Source organism: Schistocerca nitens, chromosome 4 (genome assembly GCF_023898315.1).
Source record: "Schistocerca nitens isolate TAMUIC-IGC-003100 chromosome 4, iqSchNite1.1, whole genome shotgun sequence".
Lineage (NCBI taxonomy): Eukaryota > Metazoa > Arthropoda > Insecta > Orthoptera > Acrididae > Schistocerca > Schistocerca nitens.
In genome coordinates this window covers 601,246,372-601,263,560 of record NC_064617.1, presented here as the reverse complement: position 1 = coordinate 601,263,560, position 17,189 = coordinate 601,246,372, and positions in this window count along the sequence as shown.

Genomic DNA, 17,189 nt, shown 5'->3' with positions numbered 1-17,189 from the left:
CGCGACCGATCGGAGCTTACTTTCTGAACGCCCCTCGTACAACGTGTACAATAAGAGTGAAAGATAAGAACGAAGTGCTTGGATTAAAAGGATGATGTCTTTCACCCCTACTGTTCAATCTATACATAGAAGAAGCAATGATGGTAATAAAAGAAAGATTCAAGAGTGGAATTAAAATTCAGTGTGAAAGGATACCAATGATAAAGATTCGTTGATTAAATTGCTATCCTCAGTGAAAGTGAAGAAGAATTACACGATCTGTGGAATGGAATGAACAGTCTACAGAGTACAGTATATGGACTGACAGTAAATCGAAGAAAGACGAAAGTAGTGAGAAGTAGCAGAAATGAGAACAGCGAGAAACTTAACGTTAGGACGATGGTCATGAAGTAGGTGAAGTTAAGGAATTCTGCTACCAAGGCAGTAAAACAAACAAGACGGAAGGACCAAAGGGGACATCAACAGGAGACTAACAGTGGCAAAAGGACATTGCTAGCCAATGGAAATGTACTAGAAAAAAACAAAGTTTGAAAAACAGACATAATACCTGATTGGATAACCGCAGTCAGTGGTTTTACAATGTTACTTATAATCCGTCTTGATTGCATAACATGTTTATTCACATGACCGGTTTCGGTTCCTCTAGAACCATCTTCAGATCTGGAATTTCGGCTACAGGAGTAACCCGTCCACACACAGCAACCTTCACATGCTGCGTCACGTGACGCTGTAGAGGATAAAAACTGATGGCAGAGATTGGAATACAGCCAGCAAATATCTGAGGATGTAGGTTGCAAGTGCTACTCTGAGGTGAAGAGGTTGGCACAAGAGAGGAATTCGTGGCGGGCAGCATCAAACCAGTCATAAGACTCATAACTCAGAAAAAAAGGCAACCAGTTTCAGTGGCTCAGTACATCAACTTCAGGCCTTAACTGGCGCAGAGGGGTAAACTCCAATCGTATACATGATCTCATCAGTGGCCAACATTTGTAAAATGGCGTCCGTCGACTACTGTATCTACAGCCTTAGAGAACTTCAAGCATACTTTATCATTCGTTTGTACTTCTGTATCCCATTTCATTGGTATTGATTCTTCCTGACTAATCTCTTAAACTTCAGATTACCCTTCATCACTACTGGCTGGCTCTGAGCACTATGCGACTCAACTTCTGAGGTCATCAGTCTCCTAGAACTTAGAACTACTTAAACCTAACTAACCTAAGGCCATCACACACATCCATGCCCGAGGCAGGATTCGAACCTGCGACCGTAGCGGTCACGCGGTTCCAGACTGAAGCGCCTGTAACCGCACGGCCACAACGGCCGGCTCATCACTACTAAATTGTGCTCTGAGCCTATATCTGCTCCTGTATGCGCCTTACAATCCAGTATTTTATTTCGAAATCTGTCTTTTACAATGACGTAATCTAACGGAAATCTTCTCTTATCTCTGGCCCTTATCCAAGCAGACCTCCTCCACTTGTGATTCTTGAACAAATTATTCGCTTTTACTAGCTGAAATTTCTTACAGAACGCAATTGGTCTTTCTCCTCTCTCATCCCTTGTCCGAAGCCCATATTCTCCTTTACCCATTTCTTCTACTCCTTCTCCTACAGCTCCTTTCCAGTCCCCCATGACTGTTAGATTTTCAGCTCGCTTTACGTATTTAATTACCTGTTCATAATCCTCATATGCTTTCTCTATCACTTCATCTTCAGCTTTCGACGTCAAAATGTATACCTGAACTACTGTATCGATGTTAGTTCTCTGTCGATTCGATCACTGAAATACTCACAGTAACACGCTTTCTGTCCTACCTTCCTGTTCGTAACTAATCCTGCTCCTATTACACCATTCTCTGCTGATGTTGATATTACCCTATACTCATCTGACCAGAAATCCTTTTCTTCTTTCCATTTCACTTCACTGACCTCCACTATATCTAGGTTGAGCCTTTTCATTTCATTTTTCCGATTTCCTAGGTTCCCTACCACGTCCAAACTTCTGATATTCGCGCCCCGACTCATAGAACGCTCTCCTTTCGTCGGTCATCCTATCTTTTTCTTATGCTCACCTCCTCCTCCTTGCTCCCCCCCCCCCCACCGCCACGAAGATCCAAATGGGGGACTATTTGGACTATTCCGAATTCTTTTTTTTTGCCAATGGAGAGATCATCATGACCCTTTTTCAATTACAGGCCACATGTCTGTGGATACACATTATGTGTCTTTAATGCAGTAATTTACATTGCCTTCTGCATCCTCATGGCGTTGATCATTGCCGATTCTTCCGCTTTTAGGGGCAGTTTGCCGTCCCAAGGGCATTAGCGTGCCCTGAACATCTGCCCACTCCTCAGCCTCCTTTGACAAGGTCTTTCGCAGAATGAGGGTGACTTCTTTTGCAGGAAGTCTTCGGCCGCCATTGCTGATGATTTTTATGCAAAATTTAAGTGATGGCAGGGTTAGAACCCAGAACCGAAGACATTTTGGTTATTAATCGAAGATGCTACCCCTTGTTTTGTGGTCGTGAACCCATTTTATCATCTAGGTAAGTTTAATCTCCAAAACTAAAACAAAGAACAATCAAATCTATCCGTACTTGGCATCGTCACTTTTTTTATGAAAGTAGAGGTTCAGGTATTCCACATGATGCAGCTGGTAGAAGCCTGGAGCAAGTCTGGTGCACCATCACGCGTACAATCTGTAGTAACCGTCGTCAGTTTGCCGCGGTCGTTCCGCTCACATCCTTCGCAAATGTGATTCCCAAGTATCTCAGCTTAGTAACTAGCGGGAGGGCCGACAGCGCCTGACCCGAGAGCGCGTCCGATTTTCAGCGCCGTCGATTTGTTGATGTTAAGAAGACTGCCCGCAGCCTGTCATTATCTTTCGATCCAGTTTAGTACGCTGAAGACTTCATCAGCGGGACGAACCAGTATTAACATGTCGGTGGCGTACACCCTATAGCGGAAGGTGGCGTTCCGCAGGGTGGTGCCAGATAGTCTGTGGTTGAGACCACTGTGGAGTGGCTCTAGCGCGATTGCATAGACGGAGGTAGGAGGGGCAACCTTACCGTAGAGACAAAGACACCTCTTGATGGGTATCGGACCCACCGTTCGTCCGTTGACCTGGGCCTGACAGCTGGCTGCTGCCAGAAAGAGCGACAAGGTGTCGGTGAGTCTGGGAAGAAATCCCATACAGTCCATCACCCGTCGTAGAAAGTTGTGGTGCATTCTGTCGAAGGCCCGATTGAAACTGTTGGAGACGATAGCCGCTTGTAGGCGGCATCCTGAGGTGATCGCTATTGTCTCTGCAGTCGACGGAGGCCATCTGTATGTTGGAATCTGCTACATCTGTATTGGGACGAGAATCATCTGCAAAGTCTTCTTAACGCGGCCTGCTAAAGGCCTGGCAAAGATCTTGTAATCGGCGCCCGATATTGTAAGTGGCCGACAGTCATTGACCAATTGCCCTCCTGCTGGCCTGTGAACTAGTATGAGAAATCCTTTGACGAAAGAAGGTGATATGGTGCAGTCTGGGGGCACGAGTTCTCGGAACATTGTAACCCAGTGCGTCATCACGCCAACGAAGATCCGGAAAAACTCGATTGGTAATCCATGAGTCCCAGGAGACTTCTTGTCTGCACCTTTTCCAACGTGTCGTACATCTCAGACGAGACTTCCTCCAGTAATGGTGTCGCTGTTGCCCTGTCAATAGTGCGTGTCGCCTGTTGCAATGATTCCACAATGGCCTGGTCGTCTTCAGCTCTTGCCTGCTAAAGATGACGAAAGTGATCCTCTATGACTATCACTACAGTTGCCTCGATCGTACGGGGGCGACACTCTTGCGTCGTAAGGCGCGTGATTAACAGCCGGCGGTGTCGGCGCATATTTATCACAACCTGGTGCATGGTGGGTATCTTTCCTACTGTTCGGTCATGTCGTCGCGAGCGGACTACGGCGTCTGCTCAGCAGCGCTTCGTCAACGACAATATGTGAGTTTTGGTCACGTGTCGTTCTTGTTATCTTTTCGTAGATGGGGGTAGAGCATCGAGGTCCCTGAGCGCCGCATAGTAGAGGTCCAGGGTCTGCCGGTGCCACTCAGCGATGTCCTTGCCGAGTTGCGTAAGTATCCTGTGGGCTGCCGTTTTGGCGTAGAGGAGCCACCATGCCGAAGTTGATGGTATCGGGAGTTACCTCGTTCACAGTTGGCCCACGTTGCAGCGACTTGGCGACGGCTGTCCTGTTCCAGGAGTTGCATTACATTCATCTTCCAAAGGCTGTTACTATGCCACATTTGTTGAGTGTGGAGATGCAAAAAAATGGCTCTGAGCACTACTGGACTTAACTTCTGAGGTCATCAGTGCCCTAGAACTTAGAACTACTTAAACCTAACTAACCTAAGGACATCACACACATCCATGCTCGAGCCAAGATTCGAACCTGCGACCGTAGCGGTCGCGCGGTTCCAGACTGCTGTAGCGCCTAGAACCGCTCGTGGAGATGAATCTTGTGGATGTAGCCTGTATGATCAGGAAAGGCCAGAGGTCGCCGTTCGTCGGCCAACATTCCCTGTGTAAGACTTTGTGACTCATGCACTTCAAGTTGTCTCGCCGATGACTAGTGAGATGCGAGCGTCCAGAACTGTCGCCGTGTATCTTCTCCCAAGTGTCGCACAAATGAAGATCGTGAATTATCATAGCTACTTCCGGACATGATGTGTTGGGATGAAGGACGCAGTTAGATACTGAATTTGTATCGTCCTAGAAAAAATGGGAACGATGTCTGCGGAGTAGAACCTGGGGTCAAGAAGTTTGATGGTGCCCAGTGGTGCATAAACGTTAATGAATTGGGTGTCAAGTCCCGTGACCGCTAATCCTCGTGCAAAGGGAAGATACGTAATGTCGATGGCTTCGATTCCGTCACGCACTAAAATCGCCACCCCGGTGTCCGTGGGATCACCAGGCCTCACGTAAGCTGCGTAGCCATAAAAGTTCGGGAGTGTGGTCTCTCAGAAGTCGGACGTTGGCGGAAGAGCTGATCTTCATCGTGGCTATTCGGTAAGCCTGGCGGTACGGTGGCTGTCCAGGGTTATCCACGGTCATGGTGGAGAGAAGCGGAGGTCGAGAGTGATGTCACACTCTGTCGACTGCAGCCCTCTCGTTACTGTTCAGACATCAGCGAGCCTGGGATCGGGGTCCTCCTGAGTCTCGACGTCCCCGGCCGACGATGTGGTGCGGGAGTCTGCTCATGTTCAATAAGATCGTGTTGATTGACAGGGAGGGACGGAGTGGCTTTGCAGCCCGCAATGGAACTTTCCTGTTGATCATTATTCGCCACAGCGGACTGACAGATGGGCTTCACCTAGCCCGCCATCCGTTCTGTAGGGATGAAGTCAGTGGCAATGGCGTCCGTCTCATGGCCTGCGTCCTGCAGGATTAGTTCTTCTTCTTCTTCTTCAGGCGAGTGGAAGCTGCCGTGTTTCGATGTTGTCCTATAGTGTTTCGATGTTTTGGAGAGCGTTGTTTTCGTGTCGGACGATGACACTGGCTAATGCCTCGGCAGCACAAAGGCTTCCGTTGGCACGACAAGTGCATCGACCGCCATGCTGCTGTCGACAGTGCCTGCAGTGGCATTGGACGAAGTTCTGCAACTGGGCAGTCTGATCGGCCTCTTGTCGGTCTGCGGAGGACCGTTCCGGTACTGCAACTTTGGTCTGTTGCTTCTGGACGAGAGGAGACATCATGAGCGCCGCCGCGTAAGTTACTGGAAGGATTGTCGGCGTCGATGGAGGTGTCTCGTCCTGTGGGGGAAGTTGTGTGATCCGGCATTGGAGGCACTCGGAACATAGGTGACCCTCCTTGCTGCATCCGGAACACGCTTTAGGCTGGCCGTCCTAAATAACTATGGCCCCGCAGCCTCCTATTTGGAGATGTGATGGTACGTGCCGTCAGGGTTCAATGCGCCCCTGGCGTACGCTGTTGAGGACTGGGTACATATAAAACCATAGGGGCGGAGCGCCGCCACGACGTCTGCCTCCGGGAGTTCGAAGGGCGGTTCATATATGCGTATAGTCCACAGTCGCAGTCCGGAATGAGGAACCTCGACGTTGCCAACATGCGTGGAAGAACCGTAGACCTGTCGCACGTTGTGTCGTCAGTGGATCCCGACGATGTCGGCAGCTGGGATCTCCTTTAAAAAGCGCTCGACATCGAGTGCGGAGCTCGACCGCTTAAGCAATACTGACCCCTTGGCTACATTAAGAAGAAAAAAATGTAATGATCGTGTGGCATTTTTGGCCGGGAGGCCCCATCCGAAGAAGTTCGGCAGCCGAGTGCAAGTCTTTTTTCTGTCGACGCCACATTGGGCGACTTGCGTACCGGTGATGAGGATGAATTGATGATGAGGAAAATACAAAACCCAGTCCATGAGCGGAGAAAAATCTCCAACCGAAGCGGGTATCGAACCCGGGACCACTGCATTGTAAGCATGTTACCACTCAGCTAAGCACGCTGACAGTATGAAAAAAAAGGAGGAGAAAAGATTAGGGTTCATCTTCCCGTCGATATCGAGGTCATTAAAGACGGGGAACAAGATCGGATTGATTCAATGGTGGGGAAGGAAACAGGTCGTGCCCTTTCAAAGAAACCATTCCAGTTTGCCTGGAGCGATTTAGGGAAATCATGATGGCCGGAATCGGATTTGAACCGTTGTCTTTCCGAATGTGAGTCCAATGTGCTAGACACTGCGCCACCACTCTCATTGTACATCAGTAGGGCGTGATGAAAAGTAATGCCTTCGAAATTTCGGCTGAGGTATTACACGTCACGCACATTACTTGATCGTCTCTCCATCTTCGCTGAAGCAAGTTCCAACTCTCTGCCGCTAGAGGGCTCAGAGTTCTAGCATGTAACGTGACGGTGTTTTAGGTTACTATGTCGGTGGGTGAGCAACAGCATGCTGTAATCAAGATACGAACCGCAGAAAACTTCGTTCACACATGGAGCACTCTCTACTTCGGGATGACAATGCCAGACCACACACGAGAGGTGCGACACCTACCAAACTCCTGCTACGAAAGTTCACTGTCGTAGATCATCTTTGATAAATTCCCGACTTGGGCCAATCAGAGGTTTATCTGTGCCCAAAACTGAAAGAAACCTTCGAGTGCTTCACTTGAAAGTGACGAGCGGTGCAAGCAGAGGTGTGGTTTTGGCACCGTCAACACTCTACAGTGAAAGATTCAACAAACTGGTCCCTCGTTGGGAGCAACGAGTTCCTCGTCGAGGTGACCGTTCACAAATAAATATGTAGACATAAACGATAAAAATGTACAATGTCGATAAAATTTGTTTTATTTAAAAAGTTTTCACTAAGAAGGAAAAATTCTGAGGCATTATTTTTCAGCACGCTTTCGTAGAATAATAAATTGGTGTGTCGTGCGTACAATTTATGAACACAAATTGTCTTAATTTTACTATCATGATATTCCTTCTAATTAAATTTAACATGAAGGGAGCAATCATCACGGTAAATAGTTGGCTGAATCTACGTATAGTTTTTACTTTGCGTGTACCAGTTTATACGCCAAGAAACTTTACCACTCTAAACTACAATGAGTGACATCGCCTACAATATACAGGAAAAAAAGAAATGTCACGAAACTATGTAGGTGGCAATCATGTTCAGTGACCTACATAACGTTATGCCGAAACTAAAAGTGTATTAAATATAAACATAGGAAGAACGAAACACAGATGTCAAATTAACCTGCCGGCCGCGGTGGTCTCGCGGTTCTAGGCGCGCAGTCCGGAACCGTGCGACTGCTACGGTCGCAGGTTCGAATCCTGCCTCGGGCATGGATGTTTGTGATGTCCTTAGGTTAGTTAGGTTTAAGTAGTTCTAAGTTCTAGGGGACTAATGACCACAGCAGTTGAGTCCCATAGTGCTCAGAGCCATTTGAACCATTTTTTGAAATTAACCGAGGGACTAAAGCTGACAAAACGAGCTTGATAAACTTCAAATTAGTGCGAAATCAGTACGTTTAGCTGCTTTGCTGTCACTTTTACCATTTATTTACTGAAGCAGTTCCTCGCTTGACTGGTCTGGTTCCAGGATGAGCGTCCAAGTTGGTGACTGGATATCAACAAGGACTTCCGCACCAGTAGCTTGTGACGATACACAGTACGCTACTTGGTTGTCATACAGGTTACATTAACGTCCTGAAAATAGCTAAACCCGTTATCGGACAGAAGGTGTCGAGATGATGGATACGAAAGAAAATTATCAGAACATTCTATTCATTTTTTGTTGGCGTTGGTTTCATACAAGAACGCTGGTGAAATCATTTCATTTGTGCGATTCCGTTGGCGAGTCAGAATACAAGTGGCATACTGTGTCAGATGATCGATCACATCAGGATGTGTGTTTTATAAACGCGATTAGAGTTTGGTTATCGTACCTGCTACTATTCCTTACGGTAGCAGTTGGATAATTTTCTGTTTGTTGTCGTGGTGCTGTTAAGGCAACAAGTTTGGATGTCTATCATATTGAAACTTTCTTACTGGTAAACAGTTTGTTCATCTGTGCGAAGTAAATGGTATTCTTTTGACCATCTTCAGATCTGAGTACAAATAATTTTTCGTTCATATGGACTGTTTGTACTCAGGTCTGAAGTGGTCGTCATAGGCCGAAATTAATGTAAAATGTTGTGGTCTGTAACTGAAGCAAATACAAAACAATCTTTCCTGGATTATTGTGAATTTTTCCTGCGACTATGTCGCAACTGGGGGGTGGGGGGGAGATGGCTTTCTTTGAATGTGTTTTTTTGACAAATGGTTGGTACTTGTAACAGGAATTGCAATAACTGGAGTCGTTCTCTCTCCGCCAGCTCGTGAAACCAGTGAGTCGATTGCTACACAGACCTCACACCCGATCACGTATAGCTCTTGTTCCCACGCCCCTGCCAAGAGCGGTCCAGCTTCTTTCCCACGCTTAGGCTTCAGCACAATTCTTTTGTGGTCGGAGATGGCAAAGCGCCAACAGGAAAGCCAGTAACGTTACTCTTTCTCTCTTTCGATGCTCTCTCGCAGAGTCTGCTACAGGTCTGCAGTCCATCTGTAACATGTCTCTCACCAGACAACTCTATTACAGTTAAATCATTAGAAAACAGTATCCGGTTCCACTATTTTTCCTGTTCGCCTCCGAAATAGAGTCTGAAGAGGAGAAGGAGCTACCCAGAGAGAAGCAACAAACATTCCAAGCTGATTGTCATTAATCCGGCACGCCACGTTTGTCACCCACTTAAGAACATTGGTTTTTAGAAGGGGGGGGGGGTAAAAAGCGCCATTGATAAACGGTTACCATAATGATGTGAAACGTTAATGTACTCAGGGTATATGAACAGTAAAGACCACTGTACATGTTTTAAAATTAAAACAGTCTTGAAGGTAATAGCACATTTATTAAAAATGTCGTCTGATTATGGTCAAATAGCGAGCATCTTCAGACCATATGAACTGAAATGTAAGTACAATATAGATTTAGAGGGAATAAAATGGTAACAGTTAATGTAAGATACGTAAAATATGACCAAAATTAAAATAAGTTAGCCCGCATCTCGTGGTCGTGCGGTAGCGTTCTCGCTTCCCACGCCCGGGTTCCCGGGTTCGATTCCCGGCGGGGTCAGAGATTTTCTCTGCCTCGTGATGGCTGGGTGTTGTGTGCTGTCCTTAGGTTAGTTAGGTTTAAGTAGTTCTAAGTTCTAGGGGACTGATGACCATAGATGTTAAGTCCCATAGTGCTCAGGGCCATTTTTTTTAAAAATAAGTTATACCAATGATGGTAGGGGGTGGCGGCGAACGGAGCGAGTATAGTGCATTCACGTCAGCTGCTGATTTGGGATAGAGGGGCTATGAGTTAAATATTGGACGTTCTGCTAATCGCTTATCGCATTACGTCAGTAACATTCAATCAGCCATAGAGTACGTAAAAATCGGTATTACAAATAATGTAGAAGTAAAACAACTGTAAGAAAATTAAGGAAAACGTTAGCTCACATCAGAAAATATCTGCAATATAAAGCAGTTTGTCAAATTACTCCTAAATTGGTGTGGGAGAATATACGGGAGAACAGTCAAAGGGAATCGGCGCTAGTACACAGATTGCCCTTTACGGGCATTTGAAGAAAGCTTGTAGCGCGTAATCGTAGGAAAGAGAGAACTATGTGACGTCGTTGGTTTCCATGCAGAAGGCGTGAAGGTATCGAAGTGCACCATCAAGAGCTGGTGGAGAACGATGTCAAAGAAGCGACAGCAACTAGCGGCCAACAAAAATTATAAGACATTTAGAAATACAGTAGAAATCACACACAAGAAAATGTGTTTTCCTTCATTATGATTGAGATTTCCCAAGACTGGCCTGAAAAAATGTGTTCTTTTGAAGAAGAGGTTGGAAGTACCACTATAAATTTTAGAAAATTAAATGATATTAAGGGTATTTTGTTGCAGAATTATGCATTAATATAAAGAAACTTTGTCTCTCCAAATTTCTATGTATCTCCGAGGAGGCAGTGAAAAAGGAATTACGTATCATTACACCTTCTGTACAGGAATAATTTTTGGTCAGGTTAACTTTGATGTAATGCTTTTCAAACTGTAATTATTGGTGGTAACAAAGTTGGCGGTGACCGTCAAAAGAGGCTCCTTGGTTTTGAAAAGGACACCCTGCACGCAGGGATACCTTCCTGGGAGGTGTTGGGCTGTTAGGATCAGCGAGGTAATGGTAGATTGTCTATATCTGGGTAGATCTCGCAGAAATCGCTTGTGAGACTAACTTTTTCTTTGTTGGGATGGCTGGATGGGGGGGGGATAGGAAAAAATGCCTAGCCTGGCAGACTGCTGTTTTCTTTCGGGGATCCAGTTTTTAAATAGGTGTCCTGGAGCGGTCAACACGTAGCGTAGTCAGTGTGCTTCACAGAGGACCTCGTGGCACCATGTAGACGAAAGACTGGCTCCAAGGCCTGTGAAAATTGAGTATGACTTTCATTATTAACTAGATATAAATGATCTAAGTCATTTACATGATCAGAAGATAGCCACCGGCCACAAGCCGCGGTCAGCATAACACAGCGAGATACTACCGCCAAGAGGTTATGTAACACGCTATCATATTCCATTACTGCTGTATCTTGCTAGTATTTCTCTCTCTCGCTCGTCTCAAACCCATAGTGGGTTCTTTGATGTCATTTTGTAACTTTTGTTTTTAATTAATGCTTGAGCACATTTGAAACCTGATATTGATTGCTGCTGCATTGTTTCCTTCCGATTCGAGTAATTCCATGTTTGTAAATTTTAATTCGGAGTACATTTCAGTTAATGAATCAAAGTTAACCTCCTCCCAATGTTACGACTGTGCTCCAGCCCTTCCTATTCGCCTACATTCCACTGATTACGTATTAATGGATGTTCAAACTGACTGCTTGATTTATGCTTGTAAGCAGGATCTTGGAAGATGTTTCAAGACCACACGGTATTACCTACTTTGAGTACCCCCTTGCGAGAAGAAGTTGGGGAGTGGTGTGTGCAGGTGAAGTGTACTCCCCCCCCCCCCCCCCCCCAACGAATAACGAATCAACAGCGTTTTTGGTACTTTATGAACAATCTATCAGTTCTCATTCACTTTGAACAATATAAATTTCTCTCGCAGAGTGTCATAAACCACAGTTTGGGTGCAGCTAGAACGTCCTTTAGATTGGCGAAATCGCTGTATTGCGATTTTACGGGACTAACGAGGCAATTGGCTCAAATCCTAACGCGGAAGGAATTTGCATGAACGCAACTGCTAGGAGTAGGAGAGTTGTCAGAATTCAGTACCTTCTCAATAGATTTTTTTTTTTTTTTTTTTGTCATTAAATTCACGTCTTTCTTCCTTTCCTTGCAGTGAAATGGTCCAAGAGTCGGTGTTTTTAGCGACTCATGAGGGGGTTAGCATGAGTAGCCTCCTTTCGGTTTTTCCAGTGAGCATAAAGGGTGCTCAAGGTGAAGCATTGTAGACATAAATTGACGATAATTATCCACAAGCAAAATATTCACTCCATTTCTGACTACCTTGTGGCAGTTAACACGTTTCGCTCCTTATGAAATACACTCTAAGGCAGAAAAAGAAAAAAAGAAAGACGCACCACGAAGGAGTTATGCAAAGTGGTCACAAATTGACATTTATAGCCGGCCTGAGTGGCCGAGCGGTTCTAGACGTTTCAGTCTAGAACCGCGCGACCACTACGGTCGCAGGTTCGAATCCTGCCCCGGGCATGGATGTGTGTGATGTCCATTGGTTAGTTCTACGGGACTGCTGACCTCAGATGTTGAGTTCCATACTGCTCAGAGCCATTTGAACCATTTTTGATATTTATACAGATTTCGGCGAAAATGCAAATCGTAAATTTTGGCGGTCTGTGGATGAATGTGAAGCGCAAGTTCACCGCTCAGCTGGGAACGATAATAAACAGTAGACATGTCGATACCACGGGATAAAGTTGCTACGAATTACGCTCTGTATACTGAATTCCACAGCGGCTATCCTTTGAAGACGGGCGCGTAAAGAATATACGCAGATGTCAGAAGTTAAGAGAGGACATGTAGCTGGGTTGAAACAAGCCAGTTGGTGTAATAGGCGAATCGCTCGACGTTCCAATGGCAGCGATGCCGCTATCTGACGATACTGGCAGGAATTGGTGACAGAGACAACAGAACGTGAGGACGGGGCAGTCGTCAGAAAGGCAGTCAGAGCCGCAGATTCATCCTTATCATCGATCCGACGTGCCGCTGGGGATTCAGTGACCACATTGACCAGTGATAGGCCACTCATTGAGAGGGCGCTGAGCTGAGGGCGTCCCTTGTGCTAACTACCCTTGAAGTACACCAGCAGGCCCCTTTACAGTGGCGGCGGGCCCATTCGGCCTGGAATACCACTAAATGGAGTAGAATTGACTTCTGTGATGAGTTCCACTTCGAGCTGCGTCCCGATGACCAGGGAAACGGAACTGGATACCAACCTGCCTGTCGCCCGCCAAATGGTCCAACAACCAAGAGTGACTGGTCTGGGATGCCATTTCTTTTCATAGCAGGACCTCCTTGTTTACCATCCACGTCGACCAGGTCCTGCATCCCATCTCGTTGCCCTTCGTGGGAAGCCGTCTTGGGCTTTCATTTCAGCCCTCACATGACGAGAGTTTCTACTGCTTATCTTTGTTCTTGCCAAACCCTACCTCGGCCAGCAAGGTCGCCGAATCCCTCTCTAATTTTGAATATTTTGAGTATTATGGGCAGAACCTTCCAGCCAGCAGGAGATTCGGACGGTCTAACTCGCTAATTGGACAGAACTTCACACGATATCCATTAGGAGGACGTGTAAGAACTCTATGAACTAGTGTCAAGCCGAAGAACTGCTTGCATAAGGGCTAGAAGTGCACCAACGCGTTCATGACTAACTCAATTTGTGGAAGTTTTTCTCTTGAATAATACATCCAATTTTTCTGAAATTTTAATTTTTTGTTTGTCTCTACATGTACCTCACATCTACCGGTTTCCGTGCCGTTGGGATAATTTTGTTATCTCTCTGTCTTTCCGGACCAAAGATTTTGTTTCAGGGACTCTTTGTGAAGAAAATGGTGAAATCGGATGTGTGAGAGGGATTATATTGTTGTGAGACTCCATTACGGTATGTAGTAAAAGTTCAAATAGTTATTTGCGCAAAATAAAATCCAATAACTAACATCAAGTATTCAAGGTGTGTATATCTCCATACCGAAATTACTTAATTTCACGGTACAGGTATTACGAGACGTACATCGCTCGGACGTAAAGTTTGGAACGATAGTGCGAACCTTCATTTTCCACGGTCAGAATTCGTCGAGAAATTATCTCCGAATTAATAACCCTTAACTTGCTAAATTGTTGGACCTATCATCCAGACATAGATAGCACATAGTTACAGGAATTTCCGCGGGATCGCCGCTGCGGAATACATCTCTTCCTCTCCTGTGCTATTTCAAACGAAATATTTATATTTTCCAGGTTTTCAAGAGAGTAAAGATAAAAGGAAATAAGGAACTAAGCTAAACCAACTAAAACCAATAACTAAACCAATAATTAAAATAAAAGCACAAATAAAGAATATTTATTTATAATAATAAATAAATAAAGAATATTTCATTTAACTAACCAATAATAATACTGTATATTAAAAAAGTTCAGTTTGTTGTGTACAATAAATGCTGAAAATGAATGTGAGACGTCCCCACATAGTTCATTACTTCGTGGTAAGATTCCCGTTCGCTGTTTATATAGATGCATATGCCATCAACGCCATTTCCTTAGTACATTTGTTCTTCTGGCAAAGTACGCTGTCATTGTCGTCGCACAGCTTATCATTAATCACAGTCAGGAAGGTTTCCCCGTACATGGAAGTCGTTACACTCTCGCCCTGTGTGCAAGCAGCCTGGTTCCCCGAAATGCTTGTTGTTGTTGTGGTCTTCACATCAGAGGCTGGTGGGATGCAGCTCTCTGTGCTACTCTGTCCTGTGCAAGCCTCTTCATATCCGAGTAACTACTGCAACCTACATCCTTCTGAATCTGCTTAGTGTATTCATGCTTTGGTCTCCCTCTATGATCTTTGCCCTCCGCGCTTCCCTCCAATACTAAACTGATGATCCCTTGATGCCTCTTCTAATCAAGTTGTGCCACAAATTCCTCTTCTCCCCAATTATATCCAGCACTTCACATTAGTTACGTGATCTATCCATCTAATCTTCAGTATTCTTCTGTAGCACTACATTTCTAAAGTTTCTGTTCTCTTCTTGTCTAAACTATTTTGCCTTACGTGGCTACACTCCATAAAAATACTTTCAGGAACTTCTTCCTGTCACTTAAATCTACACTCGATGTTAACAAATTTCTCTTCTTCAGAAACGCTTTCCTTGCCATAGCCAGTCCACATTTTATATCCTCTCTACTTCGACTATTATCAATTATTTTGTTCCCCAAATAGCAAAACACATCTACTACTTTAAGTGTCTCAATTCCTAATCTGTTTCCCTTAGCATCGCCTGATTTAATATGACTAAATTCCATTATCCTTGTTTTGATGTTCATCTTATGTCCTCTTTTCAAGATACAGTCCATCGCGTTCAACTGCTCTTCCAGGTCCTTTGCTGTCTCTGACATAATTACAATATCCTCGGCAAACCTCAAAGTTTTTATTTCTTCTTCATGGATTTTGTTTCATACTCCAAATTTTCTTTTGCTTCCTTTACTGCTTGCTCAATTTACAGATTGAATAACATCGTGGATAGCTACAATCCTGTCTCACTCCCTTCTCAACTACCTTTCGTGCTCCTTGGCTATTATAACTGCCATCTGGTTTCTGTACAAACAGTTAATAGCCTTTCGTTCCCTGTGTTTTACCCCTGCCTCCTTCAGTATTTGAAAGTGAGCATTCCAGTCAACATGGTCGAAAGCTTTCTCTAAATCTACAACCTCTAAAAACGTGGGTTTGCCCTTCCTTAACGTACCTTCTAAGGTAAGTCGTAGTGTCAGTATGGCCTCGCGTGGTCCAACATTTTTATGGAATCCAAACTGATCTTTCCCGAGGTCGGCTTCTACCGGTTTTTGCATTCGTCTGTAAGGAATTTGTGGTAGTATTTTGCAGCTGTGACTTATTAAACCGACAGTTCGCTAATTTTCACATTTGTCAACACTTGCGTTGTTTTGGATTGCTTATCCGCTCTGTAAGCGGCTAGCCTCGCAGTAATCACCCATGTGCAGAGCCTCTGCATGTCCGACACTGGACTATGTTCGTCCGCCGAGTGATCGTAAAATATCGCCTGTACTTTCCTTTTTGACAGTGTTTCGGCGGTTGAGTAACTGACTGATTATCTTCTTTTATTTTTATGTTTTTTATTACAGAATCACACGATCGTTCCACAATGTCATAACCAGTTTCGATTACCCAGTGATATTCCATCTTGGTGTTACACCTACGTACTTCTGCTTCCCTTACAGAAACATCCGTGAAAAATGTAGTGTTATTTTTCTTTATTATGTTCTTTATTATTTTTCAGTTACCCATTTGAAGTCAGAAATGAACAAGATAATACAGGAGTAAGTGGAGAAGAAGCCCGCCCTGTTGGCCGTGCGGTCTAACGCACGGGTTTCCGGGCGGGAAGGAGCGCCTGGTCCCCGGCACGAATCCGCCCGGCGGACTTGTGTCGAAATCCGGTGAGCCGACCAGTCTGCGGATGGTTTTTAGGCGGTTTTCCATCTGCCTCGGTGAATGCGGGCTGGTTCCCCTTATTCCGCCTCAGTTACACTATGTCGGCGATTGCTGCGCAAACAAGTTCTCCATGTACGCGTACACCACCATTACTCTACCACCCAAACATAGGGGTTACAGTCTGTGGATGGTTTTTAGGCGGTTTTCCATCTGCCTCGGCGAATGCGGGCTGGATCCCCTTATTCCGCCTCAGTTACACTATGTCGGCGATTGCTGCGCAAACAAGTTCTCCATGTACGCGTACACCACCATTACTCTACCACGCAAACATAGGGGTTACACTCGTCTGGTGTGAGATGTTCCCTGGGGGGGTCCACCGGGACCGAACCGCAAAATAACCCTGGGTTCGGTGTGGGGTGGTGGAGGGGTGAAGTGGGGTTCTGGACCACTGCGGCTGTGGCGGGGACGGAGCCCCTCTGTCGTTTCTAGGTCCCGGTTAACATACAATACAATACAAAACAAGTGGAGAAATGTAAAGTAGCAGAAACAAGGGCAGGGAGGAAGGGAGGAATAGGTGAAGGACATGGATGTAGGAGGAAATGATGGTAGGGATGAATGGAGAGTAATAAGAGGAACCACAAAGGACACCAAAGAGAAGTGGAAATAGGAAAAAGGAATAAGAAGAAAGGGGTAAGAAATGATCCGTAGAAATATCGCGCAGAAATGGGATGAGGAGACAGGCGAAAGAAGAGAAGAGGGCAGCAAGAAAGTGACTGGAGAAAGCAACAGAAGAGACAGATGAGGAGGTAAAATCAAGATGGGAAAGATGGCAACGAACGAACCAATGAAGAAGGGAGTATTAATAAAAGAGGATATAAGCAAAAAGAGTGGGCAGAATTTTAGGAAGGAAACAAGGAACGAG